An 18,587-nucleotide genomic window follows, 5' to 3' on the forward strand; every position below is an offset into this window, starting at 1 on the left:
TAGTCCATGGGGTTGTAAAGAGTCGGACACAACTGAGAAAGTCCTTCTCTTCTACCATAGCCTAGCATGACTTAGAAATTGAACAACAACCATATCCTAGGCAGCAGGACCAGCATGGTAATCAGGGTAGTCTGACGAGGGGAACTGGACAGTGGCTAATAATCATGTGTTTTTTAGGATCAAAATGGGTTAAAGTGCTACCTCTGAGCCCAGCAAACTGAGACCTAGGCTGAATCACCACAGTAGAGACACAAGCAGCTGCTCGTCCAGTTATCAGGACTGAATCTTTTCACATTCTCAAATGATGTGATGATAGCAAATGAATGAAGGACAATAGCAAATACCAGCACAGTTAAAAATTGATTTTTTAAAAAAGGCTAATAAAGCAGTAAGGGAAATAACCCTTGGTGATGACCAAAGGGGAATAACAACCCAGAAAGGCATAAATACAAAATATGAGGTATAAAACCAGTAATATATTTATAATATAGGCCATTATGAGCAAATGCTAACAAGTTTGAGGCATGTTTCTCCACCCTTACAACAGCAAAAAGCTGGAGAAACGGAAAATTAATGACTTTTCTTGAACCCACTGGCAAACTTGGGTCATGGGCAAACAACAACTAGCCTCAAAACTGGAGAGTCAACCACAGGGAGAAACCAGACTCAAGGGTTTGCTTACATGACAGAATTTGGCAAGAAGATTAAAGTTAAAATGTTTAATGAATTGCTAAAGGCTGACCATGGGCTCCTGTAAAAGTGGAAACCTGAGAACTGCCGAAATCAAAAGCTTCACACACTTGTAGAGGCTCCCCCAGCACCAGGAAGGCCACCAAGGGCTGGTAAAGATGCCCAGAAACAGCCTTGAGAAAGCGTCCCCCGTGGGGCTGGCTGCAGAGAAGAAACAGCAGTGAGGGCTGACACTCTACACAGCGACCTATCACCTGGGGGGGAAAAGCCTGACTTGTCAATGGACAGCAACCAAATCTATGGCCTGAGGCCACTGGTGGAAACCCCACCACAGCTGGGGGAGGAAATGACAGGTACCGGTGAAACACCACGGAGATGCTGCCCAGATCCATCACCCCTCTCTCTGCTGGAAGACAAAGGCATTCAGCTGCAGGAGAAAGGTAAAAAAGCATAACCTGAAGGAAGTGGTGGAAACCCACTGCAGCTGGGGAAGGGAACAAGAAAAATAAAAAAGCTCTTTGCTCCTGGGAGAGGGCAGGAATCCGTGCTAAGTCCAGCAGGATTTCTAGAAAAGAGACAGGAACACTAGCAGAGCCCACACCCTCCAGCCCCAGGTTCCAGTGCCTTTGCACATATCTGGGAATATGCTTCTACCCTGCCGTGAACTCAAAATGCTAGCAAGTATGAAGTAAAGATAGGTGGAGTATAGCTGGAGGGGGCTGCCGAAGTCAGGCTCCCTGGGAGCAGCAGAAAGGAAGACTGACAGGCAAGCAGGGACCAGGGTCTCACCTGCGTAACATCAAGTTAGGGGTTTGCTTCTTTGTTTTGTTTTTCGTTTCCGTTTTGGTTTCCGTTTCCCCTTTGTTTTTAAGTCTTTATTGAATTTGTTACAATATGGCTTTATGTGTTGGTTTAAAACACCTGGTATCTTAGCCACTCGACCAGGGATCGAACCTGCACCCCCTGCATCGGAAGGCAAAGTCTTAACAGCTGGACTGCCAGGCAAGTTCCCAACATTAACTTAAAAGTTAACAAGTCAGCCCCACTGATTAGATGAACATAAACCCTCACGCTGACGACTCAGCAGAAGAAAAGCCGTGCTTCAGGCAACCGCTGATCCACAAAGGCAAGTGCACGGTGTGCGGCTCCTTTCACTTATTCACCCGTTTTTGAGGTTCATCCATGTGGCGGCACACGTCAGTTTTTTATTTTTATTGCCGAATGATATTCCGTGGTAGGGATAGTCTACATTTTGTTTTCCCGCTCATCAGCTGACGAACATTCAAGCTGTTTCCACTTTTTAGGTACTATAAACAGTGCTGCTCGGAACATTTGTGTACAAGTTTTTGTGTGGATGTTTCATTTCTCTTGGGGATATACCTAGGAGTGGAATTTCTGGGTCACATGGTAACTCTATATTTAGTGTTCTGAGGAATAGCCAAACAATCTTCCAAAGTGGCTGCACCATAGTACATGCCCACCAGCAGTGTATAAAATACAAGATGAGCCTGGAACATCTTGTAACAGAAAGTAAAGAAGCGCTTTAAAAAAAAGGCAAAAACAAAATAGTAGGCAAGTCCAGCTCTCAGGGAACCAACCTGAGACCTCCCACTAGGCAAACCTGGAAAACTCTGATCAACAAAATTAAAAAATATGGGACTGAGGGGAATCCCCCTGTCAATGCAGGAGACACCAGCTTGATCCCTGACTCGGGAAGATCCCACGTGCTGCAGAGCAACTAAGTCCATGAGCCATAGCTACCCTTGAGCCCACGCTCCCCAACAAGAGAGGCCACCGCAGTGAGAGGCCCACGCCCTTGCTCGCTGCAACCAGAGAACCGCCACAATTTGGAAGAGATGAGACATGGTGAAATGCAGTGCTCTATTCTGGAACAAAAAAGATCATTAGTAGACATACTGATTAAATAGGAATGAAGTCTGTAGGTTAGGTGATAGCACTGTACAGTTAATTTCGTAGTTTTGTTAAGAGGACCATGGTTTATAAGATGCTAATATTAGGGGAAGATGAAGGAAAGGTATCTGCCACTCTGCATCATCTCTGCAGCTCTTCTGTAAATCTAAATTACTTTAAAGATTTGTAAAAATGTTTTTCAGTATTTATTTTGGTTGCTTGGGTCTTAGTTGTGGCTCGTGGCATCTTCCATGGCAGCTCAGACTCTCTAGTTGTGGCGCGGGCTCAGTAGTTGTGGCCTGTGCACTTAGTGTCCCACGGAACGTGGCTCCATACAGGTAACAAGCAAATGTTATTAACATTGGTGACAAATAAGTTACTTTAGAATCATAGACCAGAGTATCACATAGCACTGAAAATCAGAGACAGGTATTATATTGTTACATATATGTTTATCTGTGTAATATACATATTATGTATTATGATACATGTATTAGGGCTTCCCTGATAGCTCAGTTGGTTAAGAATTCACCTATAATGCAGAAGACCCTGGTTCGATTCCTGGGTCAGGAAGATCCACTGGAGAAGGGATAGGCTACCCGCTCCAGTATTCTTGGGCTTCCCTTGTGGCTCAGCTGGTAAGGAATCCACCTGCAGTGCGAGAGACCTGGGTTTGATCCCTGGGTTGGGAAGATCCCCTGGAGAAGGGAAAGGCTACCCACTCCAGTATTCTGGCCTGGAGAACTCCATGGACTGTATAGTCAATGGGGTTGCAAAGAGTTGGACACAACTGAGCAACTTTCACATATGTGTATTAACATGAATCAATCTAAAAACTATACTGAACAACAAAAACCAAAACAAAAATGTATATGGTTTTACTTATAGGATTTAAAATCTACAAAATTAAACAATATAGTTTTAGAAATAGAGACACAGAAAATATTTACATTATACACAGAATTTAATACTAAATTTAGGATAACAGCCACTTCTGGGGGAAATAGGAAGATGCAACAGGGACATCTGATTTTTTTTTCCTCTCCAAGGAGGGAGTGGCTGATGGTGTTGGATGATGAAACTGCCAACATGGAAGTTCCCAGCAACCTCAACTTGCAGTTTCCATGGGAACAGTGCAGGTGGAAGCCTAACTGGGGCTGATAGAAGATGAGTAAATGGCAGGGAAGTGAGCTTCTGTGTGTAAATAACTTTATCATGCTGACAAAGGTGCTAAGTTGCTTCAGTCGTGTCCGACTCTGTGACCCCATGGACTATTGCCTGCCAGGCTCCTCTGTCTGTGGAATTGTCCAGGCAAGAATACTGGAGTGGTTTACCATGCCCTCCTCCAGGGAATCTTGGGATGGAGCCCAAGTCTCTTACATCTCCTGCACTGGCAGGCACCTGGGAAGCACAAGAACTTTATCAAATGTTAGCTATTAAAAGGAGTGGCGAGCTATTAAAAGGCAGTTGCTGGAAAGGAACTGCAGTAGTCAGGAACGTTTTGCTTTTCTCCTTGAAGGTGAGAGATGCTAGAGCTGAGAAGGATGCTCCTTTTGTTTCATTCCCTCCTAAAGATGCAGAGGGAGACACCCGTGTATTAGATGGTAGGATACTTCTGCCTATGAAACCAGAGGGAAGAAGATGGATACAGCCATCAAGACATTGGAAACGGTGGTAACAGGACGACAAGTTTCCATTTGACATCCTCAGTTCTCTCAGCCAAGTCTAGAGGAAATCAGTATACCGACAAGGATGAAATAAGAGAGGAGGAGGAATAATGTGGAAGCGAAAGTATGAAATACTCATTAGGGTAGGAAAGGGAGCAGAGTGCCAAAGAATTGATGCTTTTGAACTGTGGTGTTGGGAAGACTCTTGAGAGTCCCTTGGACTGCAAGGAGATCCAACCAGTCATCCTAAAGGAAATCAGTCCTGAATATTCACTGGAAGGACTGACACTGAAGCTGAAACTCCAATACTTTGGCCACCTGATGTGAGGAACTGACTTATTTGAAAAGACCCTGATGCTGGCAAAGATTGAAGGCGAGAGGAGAAGGGGACGACAGAGGATGAGATGGTTGGATGGCATCACTTACTCAATGGACATGAGTCAATTCCGGGAGTTAGTAATGGACAGGGAGGCCTGGCATGCTGCGATCCATGAGGTCACAAAGAGTTGGACACAACTAAGTGACTGAACTGAATAACTGAACTGAAGGGAGCCTACTAGAAAAATGGTGCTCAAACTCTAGGGAGCATCAGAATCACCTGGGGAGCTTGTGAACATACCTGTTTAGGAACTCAGCCCAAATTTCTGATTCAACAGATCTGGGGTGGGGCATCACAGTTTGCATTTTAACAAGTTGCCAAGTGACTCTGTTGCTGTTGGTCTGAGGACCACACTTTCAGAACCACTCAACCGGAAAAATACAGGATGACTGTCAAGTGGTATCTGGTGCCAAATTGGGCCAGAAATCCTGAATTTTAAAATAGTAACCCAATCAGCCACTGTGTGATTTTTTTTCCTTCCACTGTCTGCAGGTAGGCATAGGAACAGGAGACAGGGTTCACCCGGGAATGGAGTTTTTGCCAGGTGAGTTATGATGGCAGAAGATGCAAGAGACCTCAGCATATTTGTAAGGTTGGGATTATAATGGTAGATGGTGACGTATAGGGTGGATAAAACAGACAGGGGCTGAGAGGCAGTGACAAAGTCATGGGTCATCAGAGTGGCTGCCTTCTGTTCAAGCAGTGTGGTCCAGGTATACCTGAGCAAATGAACTGGAAGGGAAAGAAACAGTGATCAAAGAACGAAATGCAGAGGTGCTGCACAGCGTGGGGATGATAAAGTTCAGGGGGTGAAATGGGAATACCAGCAGGGGAAATGGCAACCCACTCCAGTGTTCTTGCCTGGAGGGTCCCAGGGACGGGGGAGCCTGGTGGGCTGCCGTCTATGGGGTCGCACAGAGTCGGACACGACTGAAGCAACTTAGCAGGAGTAGAGATGGAAAAAGGTCAAGAAAATGGGAGGCCAGGCTATTTAAGTGTTTATCCGAATGTGTACTGAGCTCCCCAAGAAAGAGGATGGGAATTGACATAGAGGAAGGAATGAGTGGTGGGGAGTGAAGAGGTAGGCAGAGAGCAGCAGTGAGGAGCTGAGAATGAAGCTGGTGTGAAGGGTCGAGCTAGCAAGGAGCCAGTTCCTCCCTACGCTGACCTCCAGCGGGGAGACCAAACAGGAGTGGGAGAAGGCTGACTCCACTCCTCTCCCCTGGGATGAGAGGAGCGCTGCTCTCAGTCTGAGGCCCTGCTTTCTCCGGCTCCTGGCCATTTTCTTATCTGGGATGGACTCTGGACTATTAATAGCGGGGGGGAAAGGAAGCTCAAAAGAATGCCCCAGGAAGAGGGTGTGCACAGGGAAGGCCAGGAGATGGGAGGACCTAGGCCTGGACACCAGCATCCACCCCCTCGTCTTTTGTTTCCTCCAGTTCACCTCCCCTGAGTGTGGTTAAAACCAAGAAGCTTCTTGGGCAGCTAGGGGGAGGCAGCGAAAGGGGCAGAAACCAGGCAGGATGAACCAACATCTTCATGGAAGGATGTGATCAAGGAAGGCGCGAAGCCAAACGGAAGCCTCTAGTCCTGGTTCTCTGAGCCCCAAGGGTGGGAGGCAAGCCCTTGGCCCTCTTGAAACCTGTGAAATGGGCTGTGTCGCTTCTAAGGTCTCCCAAGAAGGTATATGCAACTTTCCCAAGCACAACACTGCTTTTGACATGGTAACGGAGCCAGCGGAACAAGCCACTTCAGAGGCCAGCTCCTTTCCAAGAGCTGTCTGACCTTGAAATGCATTCTCCCAGCCTGTGACATACATCTGCTTCGGAAGCCACCTCCTTCCCTCCCAGGAGCAGGCTCTGTGCATGTCGGGGGAGGGCGCGCTGTGATGCTGCCGCAGGTTCAGCCTGGTGGGAATCTGAGCCCTGCCCAGCTCTCTAGGGCCCCCCATCCTCAGCACCCCAATCCTGCTGCCCCTCTTGAACTGGCCCATTTATTATTGCCAGGCTTCTGTATGGCAGCTGGGAATTCACTTCAGTAGGAGTGGGGCAGGATGGGGGGAGCTTTGGAAGGACACAGACCTCCAGACTCTTGGGTGGGGCAGGGACCTGGGGCTGTCCTAGGAGCTGAGAGGAGCTGCAGGCCCACTGTTTGCCTGGCCAGGATGTTTCCCCACGGCCAGTAGATCAGACGTCCTCTCTTCACCCTGCATTCAGCCCCCTCACACTCCCTCTTACCCTCATTTTGAAAGATCTGATGCCCCCTCCCTTGCCACCATGTACTGTCCCTGCCTCCGTGCTTCTAGAGTTTTATTGACTCAGCCGCCTGACCTTGAAACTCATTTTCCCAGCCCGTGACATCTGCTTCTTGCACCTCTTCCCTCCAGGAGCTGAGCTACACTCCTCGCTCCAGGTGGGTCTCAAGCCCCACACCTGGGGGTCTGGCCATCCTCCCCAGCCACGCCCTCCTGCACAGCTGAGAGCTCCAGGCCTTCCACCAGGGGGCCTCTCTGGATCTGCTTCTGCCTCAGCCGAGTCCTGTCTTTGGAGGCTGCCTGCTCTGGTGTTCTGCCCTGGGTATCTCATTAGTCCTCTGCGTGGTGAGAAGTAAAGTGTTAGTCACTCAATTGTGTCCGACTCTGCAACCCCATGGATTGTAGCCCACCAGGCCCCTCTGGTCCATGGAATTCTCTAGGCAAGAGTACTGGAGTGAGTAGCCATTCCCTTCTCCAGGGGATCTTCCCCGCACCAGGGATCGAACCCAGGTCTCCTGCATCGCAGGCAGATTCTTTACCATCTGAGCCATAATGCTTGTCCTCTGTGGCTGTAACAAAGTCAGCTACCCCCCCGAAAAGTTCTTAAGCTTGTGAGGGGCAGGGAGGGAGTGGGAGCCTGACCTGGGTGAACAGCATCAGCTCGGAGTGGCGACAGCTGGGAAAGGGGGGTCAGGGCTCTGGGCTGCAGGCCCAGGGAGAGGAACAGGGAGGCGGACTCGCCTCACCTCGACCACCTGGCTGTGGGCACTCTCCCGGGGCTGCGCTGGGCCTGGGAGAGCCTGGACCCTCTCTGGGCCTCGGGTCCTATGTCCTTGGGCTGCCACAACACAAACAGGGGTGCTTACAAGAAACCGATTCCCTAACAGCTCTGGCGGCCAGAAGTGTGAGATCCAGGTGTCGGCAGGACTCCACTCCGCCTGGGGGCTCCACGGGGAACCCTTCCTTGCCTCTTCCAGCGTCTGGGGGCTGTTGGCATTCCTTCGCTGGCGGCAGCATCCCTGCCATCTCCACCACCGGGGCGGGGCCACACTGCTGCCTCCTCCCCCGCTATGTCTCTGAGTCACTGAATCTAGGGCCCATGCAGATACTCCAGGATGACCTCATCCTTAGCTTAGTATCAGTAACATTAGCAAAGACCCTCTGTCCAAAGACAGTGATCATCGGTTTCAGGGATTTGATGTACTTATCTTTTGGGAAGGGTGGATTTTTTTTAGACTGCCATGGTCCCCCCATCTGAAAAATGAGGACAATAATCTTTGAGTCTTCTCTGTACCCCTCCAAACGGCCCCCTGCTTGGATGGAGGGCCCCAAAGATGCGCCTGGTCAACTTTCCTGGCATAAGGGGTGCTCTGGGACTGAAGGTCTCTCTCCCCCTCAACTTGGATGTTGAAGCCCTACCCCCTAGTGCGATGGTATTAGGGGTTGGGGTCCCACGACAGAAGAAGAGAAGTCACCGGAGCTTCCAGTCTCTGCCACATGAGGACACACCAGATGGTGGCCATCTACCAGCCAGGAAGAGGGTCCTCACCAGGAGACGACTCTGGCGCCACCCTCATCTCAGCCCTTCCAGATCCCCGGACTGTGAGACAGGCGGGTCTGCTGTTTAGGCCACCCTCATTGTCCCTGTCAGCCCAAGTGGTCAGGCAGACAAGTGCACCCACAGGTTCTGGCCATGCTCCATCCGCCCTGTCCCTCCCCCAGGGCCCGGCAGCTCTGACTCCCTGGTGCCTCGGCACAACAGAACAGCGCCCCAGGGGGGTATCAGGCCCAGCTCCTCTGCATCGCCTCTCCCGGAGGGACTCAGAGCTGCCCCCTCGGGGAGATGCTTCCAGGCATTCTTCAAATCTGGAATTGTTCTGCCCTTATCAGCTTGTTTCAGCTGGCCTGCCTGACACTTGCTCCCAGGGTGGGGCCTTGTCTGGCGGTTTCCCAGCACCGGAGAGGGCTGCCACTGTCTAGCACGGGTATCTCCCGGGAGAAGGGCAGGCTCCCCTCGGGCACCTTGTTCCCCACAGGGGTGGGCGCTGTGGCCAGAGGACCTGCTCCTCCTCTTTTCCAGGCCAGCAGTTCTTCCTTCTTTCCTGGCCCTACACCTGGCATGTGGCCCGAGCCTGAAGCAGGTGGGTCCGATGGGGACACACCCCTGCCCAGTCCTACACTGTGACCCCTTCCCCCACCCTCACTCTGAAAGTGGGACCGGTGGGGGGGCAGGCGGGCGGGGTTAAGAGCCTGCAGCTGGGAGCCCAACCCGCTGGGTTAAGGCCCTGTTCCATCGCGTCCTGGTCATGTGCCAGGCACGTGTCTTCACTCTGGTCCTCAGTTTCCCCTTCCGTCAAAAGTGGAGGAAGGTGATTAATGGTAACTATAGCTCACACCTCTAGGCATTCAGAGCAGTGAGCACACAGGGGAAATGCTCAGGTATTCTAAGGGAGCGGGGAAGAGTCTCAGATTCCTGCCAAGTCAGGTCCCACCATCTCCCCTGAGATGTTCGTGTTGCAGACGGGGGGATGCGAGGCTCTCCCCAGCTTTCCCAGTGAGGCCTGGCGTGTAGGGTGGGGGAGATGACAGCACCAGGGTGACTGTGGTCCAGTGAATTCTCAGACCAGGGGCTAAGCCAGAATTTTCTTGGAGAAGGAAGAGGAACCGGAGGCCAGGGTGTGGCCTGGCTCCAGGGAAGTGTTTCCTCACAGAGAAGCCTAAGGGAGAGGCGGAGCAGAGACAGGCAGTGAGGCAGGGGCTTTCCTGCAGGCTGCTCAGCTACCCCAGAGGCAACTGGCGGCCTGAGCCTCCCTCCTGGGAGAGCCGTTAAAGGCCGACTGGGCTCCAGGACCGGGGTTTGGAGTTAGGGACCACATGGTGGGCTAGGGAAGGGATGCTGGGCACGCCCCTCTCCCTCTCAGCCTGGGCTTCCTCCTCCAGTGAAACAAAGCTTCAAGTTTCAAAACAAAGTTTCCGTGACACTTCTGCTTCCTTCCCCAGCCCAATCCTGAGGGGTGTGGGGGAGGATGAAAGAGTCTGAGGAAGCGTCTGACTCTGGGTGAAGAAGGTGAGCAACTCATGTATTAGGATGTATTGACCGGAAGACCTACATAGACATTTCTCCAAAGAAGACACACAGACGGCCAAGCGGCACATGAAAAGATGCTCAACACTGAATCAGTAGGGCATGCACATCAAAATGACAAGGGGGTATCACTTCACACCGGTCAGAATGGCCATCATTGGAAAGTCTACAAATAAGAAACCCTGGAGAGGGCGTGGAGAAAAAGGAACCCTCAGCTATTGTTGGTGGGAATGTTAAGTTGGTACAGCCACTACGGGAAACGTTATGGAGGTTCCTCACAAAACTAAAAATAGAGTTGCCATATGATCCAGCAATCTCACTCCCGGGCATGTAACCAGACAAAACTATAATTTGAAAAGATTCATGGACCCCTATGTTCACAGCATCACTATTCACAACAGGCGAGAAACAGAAGCAACCTATCTGTCCATCAGCAGAGGAATGGATAAAGATGTGGTGCATGTACAATGGAATGTTGTTGTTGTTGTTGTTTAGCCGCTAAGCTGTGTCCAACTCTTTGGGACCCCTAGTGACCCTGAAGCTCACTAGGCTCCTCTGTCCATGGGATTTCCCAGCCAAAAATAATAGAGTGAGTTGCCATTTCCTACTCTAGGGGATCTTCCCGATCCAGGGATTGAACCCATGTCTCCTGCACAGGCAGGTGGATTCTTTACTGCAGAGCCGCCAGGGAAGCCCCATGGAATATCAGTTGGCAGACTGACTCAGTTGTCCATAATACATTCCTTTTTCAATAGAGTCCATATATAAGTGATATTTATGGTATTTGTCTTTCTCTTTGACTTATTTCACTTAGGATGATAATCTCTAGTTACATCCAAGTTGCTGCAAATGGAATTATTTCACTCTTTTTAATGAATGGAATATTACTCAGTCATAAAAAAGGATGAAATAATGCCATTTGCAACAACATGCATAGACCTAGAGATCATTGCACTAAGTGAAATAAGTCAGAAAGAAAATGACAAATACCTTACACTATCACTCATATATGGAATCTAGAAAAAAGAACGTACCTATATATGTATGTACAACTGAATCACTTTGCTATACAACAGAAATAAACACAATATTGTAAGTTGATTATACTTCAATAAAAATAAAATAATACTATCAACCGAGGGCCAGGGCTTTTACGGAAAAAACTCAAAAAAAGTTTCTGTTATTAAGAAAATAAGGTGGGAAACGATATCTACCTTGTTCAGCGCCATAGAAAGTGGTGCGCAGGTGGCTTAGGCCTCCAAAGCAGGGTGTGGGGCTGAAGAACAGGCTGACGAGGAGTCAGGGGCTGGCTCTAGATGGGGGTGGGGGCATGCTACTATCTGGGCAAGACATTTGCATTTCTTGAGCCCTGCCTCCCATTTGCAGGATAATGATATTGTGCCAGGGAACTGTAAAACATGGGTTGGCAGACTTTTTCTGTGAAGAGTTTTTTTTTTTTTTTAACGTTTATTTCTTTATTTGGCTGTGCTGTGTCTCGGTTGCGGCAGTTGGGATCTGGTTCCCTGACCAGAAATGGAACCCAGGCCCCCTGTATTGGGAGTGTGAAATCTCAGCCATGGGACCACCAGGGAAGTACAGAGAGTTAAGTATTTTAGACCTTGCTAGCCACACAGTCTTGGCCACAATTACCCAACCCCACTGTAGCCCAAGAGCAAGCAAGCACAAGCAGTGTGTGAATAGAGAGACGTGGCTGCTTTCCAGTAAAACTATATTTATACAGATACAGGCAGCGAGGCTGCAGTTTGCCAGCCCCTGATACACACGATCCCTCCTGGGTCTGGGGCTAGCAGGCTAGGTTTTTATCCAGCTGTGGACCCCATTATGTGATGTCCCGGGAAAGCCCAACAAGGGCCGCTGACACAGGCCTGCTGGTGGAAATCCAGCCATGATATAGCTAACCAGGACAAGTGTTTGCTACTCAGGTCACAAACGAGGGGAAACACCTAAATCATTACCTATTCAAAAAACAAATTAAAAAGTAAGTAGTGGTTTGGTTGCTAAGTCGTGTCTGACTCTTGCGACTCCATGGATGAGAGCCCGCCAGGCTTCTCTGTCCATGGAATTCTCCAGGCAAGTATACTGCAGTGGGCTGCTGTTTCCTTCTCTAGGGGATCTTCTCGACCCAGGAATTGAACCCAGGTCTCCTGCATTGCAGGCGGATTCTTTACCAACTGAGCTACGAGCAAAGCCCTAAAAAGAAAGAATAAATACTAAAAATCTAAGAGCACCGCAGTCCAGTAACAGACACTAGAGGGGTGAGCCGGGCAGCGGTCCTCACAGAGCTGCCCCGCCACCCTTTGACTGTTACCATGTATAAGCGATGCTCATGGAAGTGGCCACACAGTCATACCCTTCATGCCCTGTAATCTGCACAGCACCAGTGTTCCCAGGGATGGAGCCCCTGGTTGGAACTCCCTCTGACCCTTAGGGCAATGGCCAGTGACAGCTGGGGGCAGGGGCAGGGCTGGCCAGCCCGACGCCCAGGTCAGTAGCACCCAACTTGGCTCCCTTTCTCTTCTCAGGGGCTGGTTGCTCCCATCCACAGAGCTTCTCTCCCAGGCTGGCGCACCGGAATTGTCTGCCTGGGGCCCCGGGGTTTTGGCTACTGAGCATCTGCTTCTGTGGGTTCAGGTAGCTCCTGCGGCGTGCCATCAGGGGAGCCTCAGGACAGCCCCCTCCCCCTTTATTTTAGCAAGGTCTCACTGAAGAGCTATGTACCACCCACCACAGGGGAGGACACACAACCAACGCCCAGATGGCAGAAGAGACACCTCATCTCAAAGCCTTCCCTTTGTTCCCTTCCAGTCACTCTCCATCCCCAAAGCAACCTCTCTCCTGACTTTAAGTATCACTTGCCTGGCCTGGAATTTTGGATCAATGACATCACACAGTGTGACCCTGGGGTCTGGCTTCATTCCCTCGGCATTTCATTTGTGTGATTCATCGTGGCATGTAGGTGTGGACCATCCACTCACTGCCCTGTGGTACTCTGCTCTGTGTGTCTGTCTGTCCTACTGGTGGTGGGCACTGGGGCGGCCTCGGGGCAGGCCCTGGGGCATGGGCCGCGCTTTGGGCGGGTCCGTGTGGAAGCTGAGCTGCATGGATGGGTGCGCGCTGGAGTGCAGGGAGGGGGAGGATGGGAGGGCGAGGATGGGAGGGCTGGCCCCAGGCCCACCTCCTGAGCGCCTCCCTTGCCACCCGGGTCCCAGAGTCAGGCAGAATCTCAGGCCCCCAGAGTGGGCCCCTCTACTTGGCTGTTGCCCCAGAACCACTCTCGACTGGCTGGCTGCCACTCAAGGGTGGGCTTTCAGTGCTGTGGGCCTTGAAGGTTTGGAGGGGCAGGAGCAGGGTGGGGGAGCCAGGAGGCCTGCTATGGGGCAGCCCTGCTCTCATCTCCCCCATCCCCCAGGCTAGCACAGGGGGCCTTCAGCAAGCTCTGTGATCCCTCCTAGTGACAACCCCAGGCCAGAGCTGGCTGCACACCCCCACCCCACCCCCAGCAGATGCTCTCCAGGTGGGGTCAGAGGGCAGAACCCCATCCCCACCCTGTAACAAGACGCTTCAAAACGCGTTCTCTGGATTACTCATAATGCTGTTGCTGATGGCAGAGAGGAAAGAGGAGAGCTTGGAATTCGTCAACTCTGGCCACCCAGGATGTCAGCCCATCTCTACCTGAGCGCCTGCAGCCCCTCCTGGTTCCTCCTCAGCCCCCGCATCAAGGTGCCCGGCCTGCACCAGCCTCCTGCCTCTGAGCCACCTTCACTGCTGTGCCTAAGGGAGGCTGGGCATAGGGTATCAGGCTTCGTGGTAGGCCTGCGGCTCTTCCTGTACTGAAAAGACAGACTAACCCCCTTAAAACAACACCCTACCCGGGCCTCCTAATCCCTCGGTCTGCTGCCGACCATGTGAAGCCTGATCTGTGTGAGTGGGCAGCCGGCCCAGCAGCCGCCAACCCACTGACCTGCGGTGGGCGGGGTGATGCCCGGCTGACTGGGCATCGCCGGGGAGTTGGGCTCCCGTACAAAGGTCAGGATGTTGGGACAGCACCCTGGGGAAGGGGCAGAGCGCCTTCAGATTCTCCTTAAGGTCTGTTTCAAGGACCCTGAGCGTGATGTACAAGCCTCCACCAGGAGAAGGAGCTTAGAGGGTGGGAGAGAGACCCGGGTCCTGAATGAGCCTGGGGCTTCCTGGGGGGGCCTGGTCTTCTGGTTAGGGGAAAGAGAAAGGCCTCCCTTAGAACAAAGTGAATGTTTTTAAAATGTCTAAGCATTGAAGGGGGAGTGTCAAAATACTCCAGTTCTTCAGGTCTGCTGGGATGGGAAGGTGGGCTGACCACCGTGCCAACAGCCTGCTGAACGCTGGAGCCACAAACGCTGTGCCCAGAGCTCAAGACGGGGGGGGGGGGGGCTTCACGCCCTGCTGCACCTGTGCCATGCCTGAGGCCAAGGGCACAGGCAGGTATGTGTTTCCTCTCTCTTCTCACCATGCAGTTTTCTACCAACCACTATCAGAAAGAGTGTATCCTCATTCCTCTGAGCTTATAAGCAGCACTGCTGCGCCTGTCTTATTGACGAGACACTGAGCCGCCAGACTGAGCAGGGTCCCATCTGGGTCTCCCCGATCCGGTGTTGGGGAGGTGCCCTCATGATGCTCCTTGTAATGGAGCCCCGGGCTGCGGAGATACAGGCACAGCCTGGGGAGCATGACTTTGGTTGGGGAGGGGCTCTGTCCGTGGAGGTGGCTCTCCCCCTATCCCCCTGCAGGCCCACATTCTCCTTGCCCTTGCCCCTCCCCCCGCACCGCACCTGCTGCTCCCAGGCCCTGGGATGCAGCCAACGCAGGAGCGCGTTTGGCATCCCACTCCTTCCTCAGCAGCCAGTTCAAAAACACACTGGTAAATATTTTTCCGCAGGAGCACGCTGTCGTTCCCACGGCCACCTTCCCCTCCTCCCGAGGCCATGAAAATCGCCAGATGTGTACGGGTTTCTCAGCTGCCCCTGGAAACCTCCGCCAGGGACCAGTCGCCACTTTCGGGCCAAAAACAAAACAAGGACCAGGAGCCAGAGGGAAGTCCCGCACTGACTGCCGGTGGCCGCTGGGAGCCGAGGGAGCAAGCTCTGTGAAAGGCAGCCTGCAATTTTCCCAGGGAACAACAGATTTCCACCTGCTGGAAGCTGAAGGTGAAGGCCGCAGGCTCAGCTTTCCAAATTTCCAAACCTTTTTTTTTCCTGTCCTGGAGAGAAGCCTCCGCTTCCAGGAATAACACCTGCATCTTTCTTGCTGCAGGAAAACCCACGTTAGGACGCAGTCCCCACACTAAATGTGCAGCGCTTTGGGAGAGAGGGGGTGGGTAGGAGCTGAGGTCAGTGTGCTCCCAGCGTGAAACCCCACTTAACTCTACAAAGTGGGTTAAATAAAGCCCCAACCCCATCACCCATGACTCTGCTCTGCACTTGGCCCAGAGAAGCAGGGGGAAGGCAGACTACCCCTCCCCTTGCAGAGCAGGAAACCTGGGTTTCTTTGGTGTTGGAGGACTGGCTGGTGGGGAGTGGGGGTCTGGTCGGGTGCTGCTTAAAAGAACAAACAATCCTCCCAAATGAATATGGCCAAACAATTGAGGGCGAGCCCCGCCCCCTGTCCCCCACCAAGGCCTGCAGGAAAAGTTAAAAGCCACGTTCCTTTTAAACAAAGCCAAGTTGTCCTCATGTTTGGGCCTTAGAGCCCAGTTAAGGAAGCTCAGTTTCCTATTCACCCCGCCTAGGAAGTGAATCAGGAATCCCAGGGTCAGGCCCGGCCACAGCCAGGTATCCGAATGACTGTAAAGTCACCCCCAAAAAGTAGTAGTCAAGGGGTCAATTCCAGTTGAGCTACATCAAATCCTAAAAGATGATGCTGTGAAAGGGCTGCACTCAATATGCCAGCAAAGTTAGAAAACTCAGCAGTGGCCACAGGATTGGAAAAGGTCAGTTTTCATTCCAACCCAGAGAAAAGCAATGCCAAAGAATGTTCAAACTACCACACAATTGCACACATCTCACATGCTAGCAAAATAATGCTCAAAATTATCCAAGCCAGGCTTCGGCAGTACGTGAACCGAGAACTTCCAGATGTTCAAGAGGATTTAGAAAAGGCAAAGGAGCCAGAGATCAAATATTCATTGGATCATTGAAAAAGCAAGAGCGTTCCAGAGAAACACCTGCTTTATTTACTACACCAAAGCCTTTGACTGTGTGGATCACAACAAACTGTGGAAAATTCTGAAAGAGATGGGAATACCAGACCACCTGATCTGCCTCCTGAGAAATCTGTATTCAGGTCAAGAAGCAACAGTTAGAACCAGACATGGAACAATGAACTGGTTCCAAACTGGGAAAGGAGTACATCAAGGCTGTATACTGTCACCCTACTTATTTAACTTATATGCAGAGTACATCATGCGAAATGCTGGGCTGGAAGAAGCACAAGCTGGAATCAAGACTGCTGGGAGAAATAGCAATAACCTCAGTACGCAGATGCCACCACCCTTATGGCAGAAAGTGAAGAGGAACTAAAAAGCCTCTTGATGAAAGTGAAAGAGGACAGTGAAAAAGCTGGCTTAAAGCTCAACATTCAAAAAACGAAGATCATGGCAAATAGAGAGAAAAACAATGGAAACAGTGTCAGACTTTATCTTCTTGGGCTCCAAAATCACTGCAGATGGGGACTGCAGCCATGAAATTAAAAGACGCTTGCTCTCTGGAAGAAAAGCTATGACCAACCTAAACAGCATATTAAAAAGCAGAGACATTACTTTGCCAGCAAAGGCTTGTCTGGTCAAAGCTATGGTTTGCCCAGTAGTCATGTATGGATGTGAGAGTTGGACTACAAAGAAAGCTGAGTGCCGAAGAATTGATGCTTTTGAACTGTGGTTTTGGTGAAGACTCCTGAGAGTCCCTTGGACTGCAAGGAGATCCAACCAGTCCATCCTAAAGGAGATCAGTCCTGAATATTCATTGGAAGGACTGATGCTGAAGCTGAAACTCCAATACTTTGGCCACCTGATGCAAAAAGCTGATCATTGGAAAAGACCCTGATGTTGGGAGGGATTGAAGACAGTAGGAGAAGAGGACGACAGAGGATGAGATGGTTGGATGGCATCACCAGTTTGATGGACATGAGTTTGGGCAAGCTCTGGGAGTTGGTGATGGACAGGGAGGCCTGTCGTGCTGCAGTCCATGGAGTCACAAAAAGTCAGACATGACTGAGCGACTGAACTGAACTGAACTGAAAAGTAGCCAAGGAGGCTCCATGTCACCAGGACAGAAGGTGTGAACACCCACACCCCATGCAGTGATTTCACAGTTGTTCTTTTCAGAAGAAACTAGAAGCAAAATGAAATGTTTCCTTCCAAGGTTCCAAAGGTCAGGACGGGGTTCAGGGTTGCTTGGGTCACACAAGGGTGATTCTGAAGTCAGACCCAGGGCTCCTTCTCCTAGGTGGAGAACGCGAGGCACCACCTCTTGTCCTCGGCCTCACAGGCTCCTGACCCTACTGTTCCCCACTCTCTTCACTGCATCTCACCACCTTCCGAGTGGGTGCAGAAGCCTGGATGTCTGTGCCAAGTGTCTCTGGTATCCCGACATCTCAAGCACTAAGACAGAAGTGTTCAAGTGGAAGACGGACTCTGGTAAACCACCATGATCCTCCTGCCTCGAATTTCCCATCTGGAAAGTGGGTGCAGTGCTCTGGAGGTGGCACATCCAGGGCCATAGGATTTCAGAGAGGCTGGTCCTTTATAGACGGTCTTTGCTTTTAGAGTGGCAGCATCATGCCTGAAGATGCAGCCAGAGGAGTAGCCGATGCCCACCCCTCAGGCTGGGGAAGCAGGGGCCAGAGAGAGGCAGAGAGTTACAGAGCAGACAGGGCCGGATGTAGCTCAGTATACATTCCTCTGTGACTATTCTGGGTATGTCCTCTGCTCTAGAAGCCGTGCAGGCATCACTTTCCTCTGCATCCCTGGGTCATACTGTCAGAACCAGAAAGTGAAAGCGAAAGTCACTCCGTTGCGCCTGACTCTTTGCAACCCCATGGACTATACAGTCCATGGAATTCTGGAGTGGGTAGCCTTTCCCTTCTCCAGGGGATCTTCTCAACCCAGGGATCAAACTCAGGTCTCCCACATTGCAGGCGGATTCTTAACCGTCTGAGCCACCAGGGAAGCCCAAGAATACTGGAGTGGGTAGCCTATCCCTTCTCAAGCAAACTTCCCCACCCAGGGATCGAACCAGGGTCTCCCGCAATGCAGGCAGATTCTTTACCAGCTGAACTAACCAGGAAGCCGTCAGAACCAGAGGGACCCTAGAAATCATGGATTCCCCCTCCATCACGGGAGAGATGGGCAAACAGATAGCGTCCTGGGCAACAGATCACGCCTCCTTTGGTAAGCAGAACTCTGTGGTCCAATTCCCAGTGTGGCTGTCTATCCTGGGGGCATATGCCCTACGCTCCTGGTTCCAGGTCCTGCCTCTCCTTGCCTTCAGACAGGGAGGAGGAACCATCTGACTTGGGGTGAGATGAAGAGGAGAGAGCAGCTGACATCTT

Source organism: Capricornis sumatraensis, chromosome 5 (genome assembly GCF_032405125.1).
Source record: "Capricornis sumatraensis isolate serow.1 chromosome 5, serow.2, whole genome shotgun sequence".
Classification (NCBI taxonomy): Eukaryota; Metazoa; Chordata; class Mammalia; order Artiodactyla; family Bovidae; genus Capricornis; species Capricornis sumatraensis.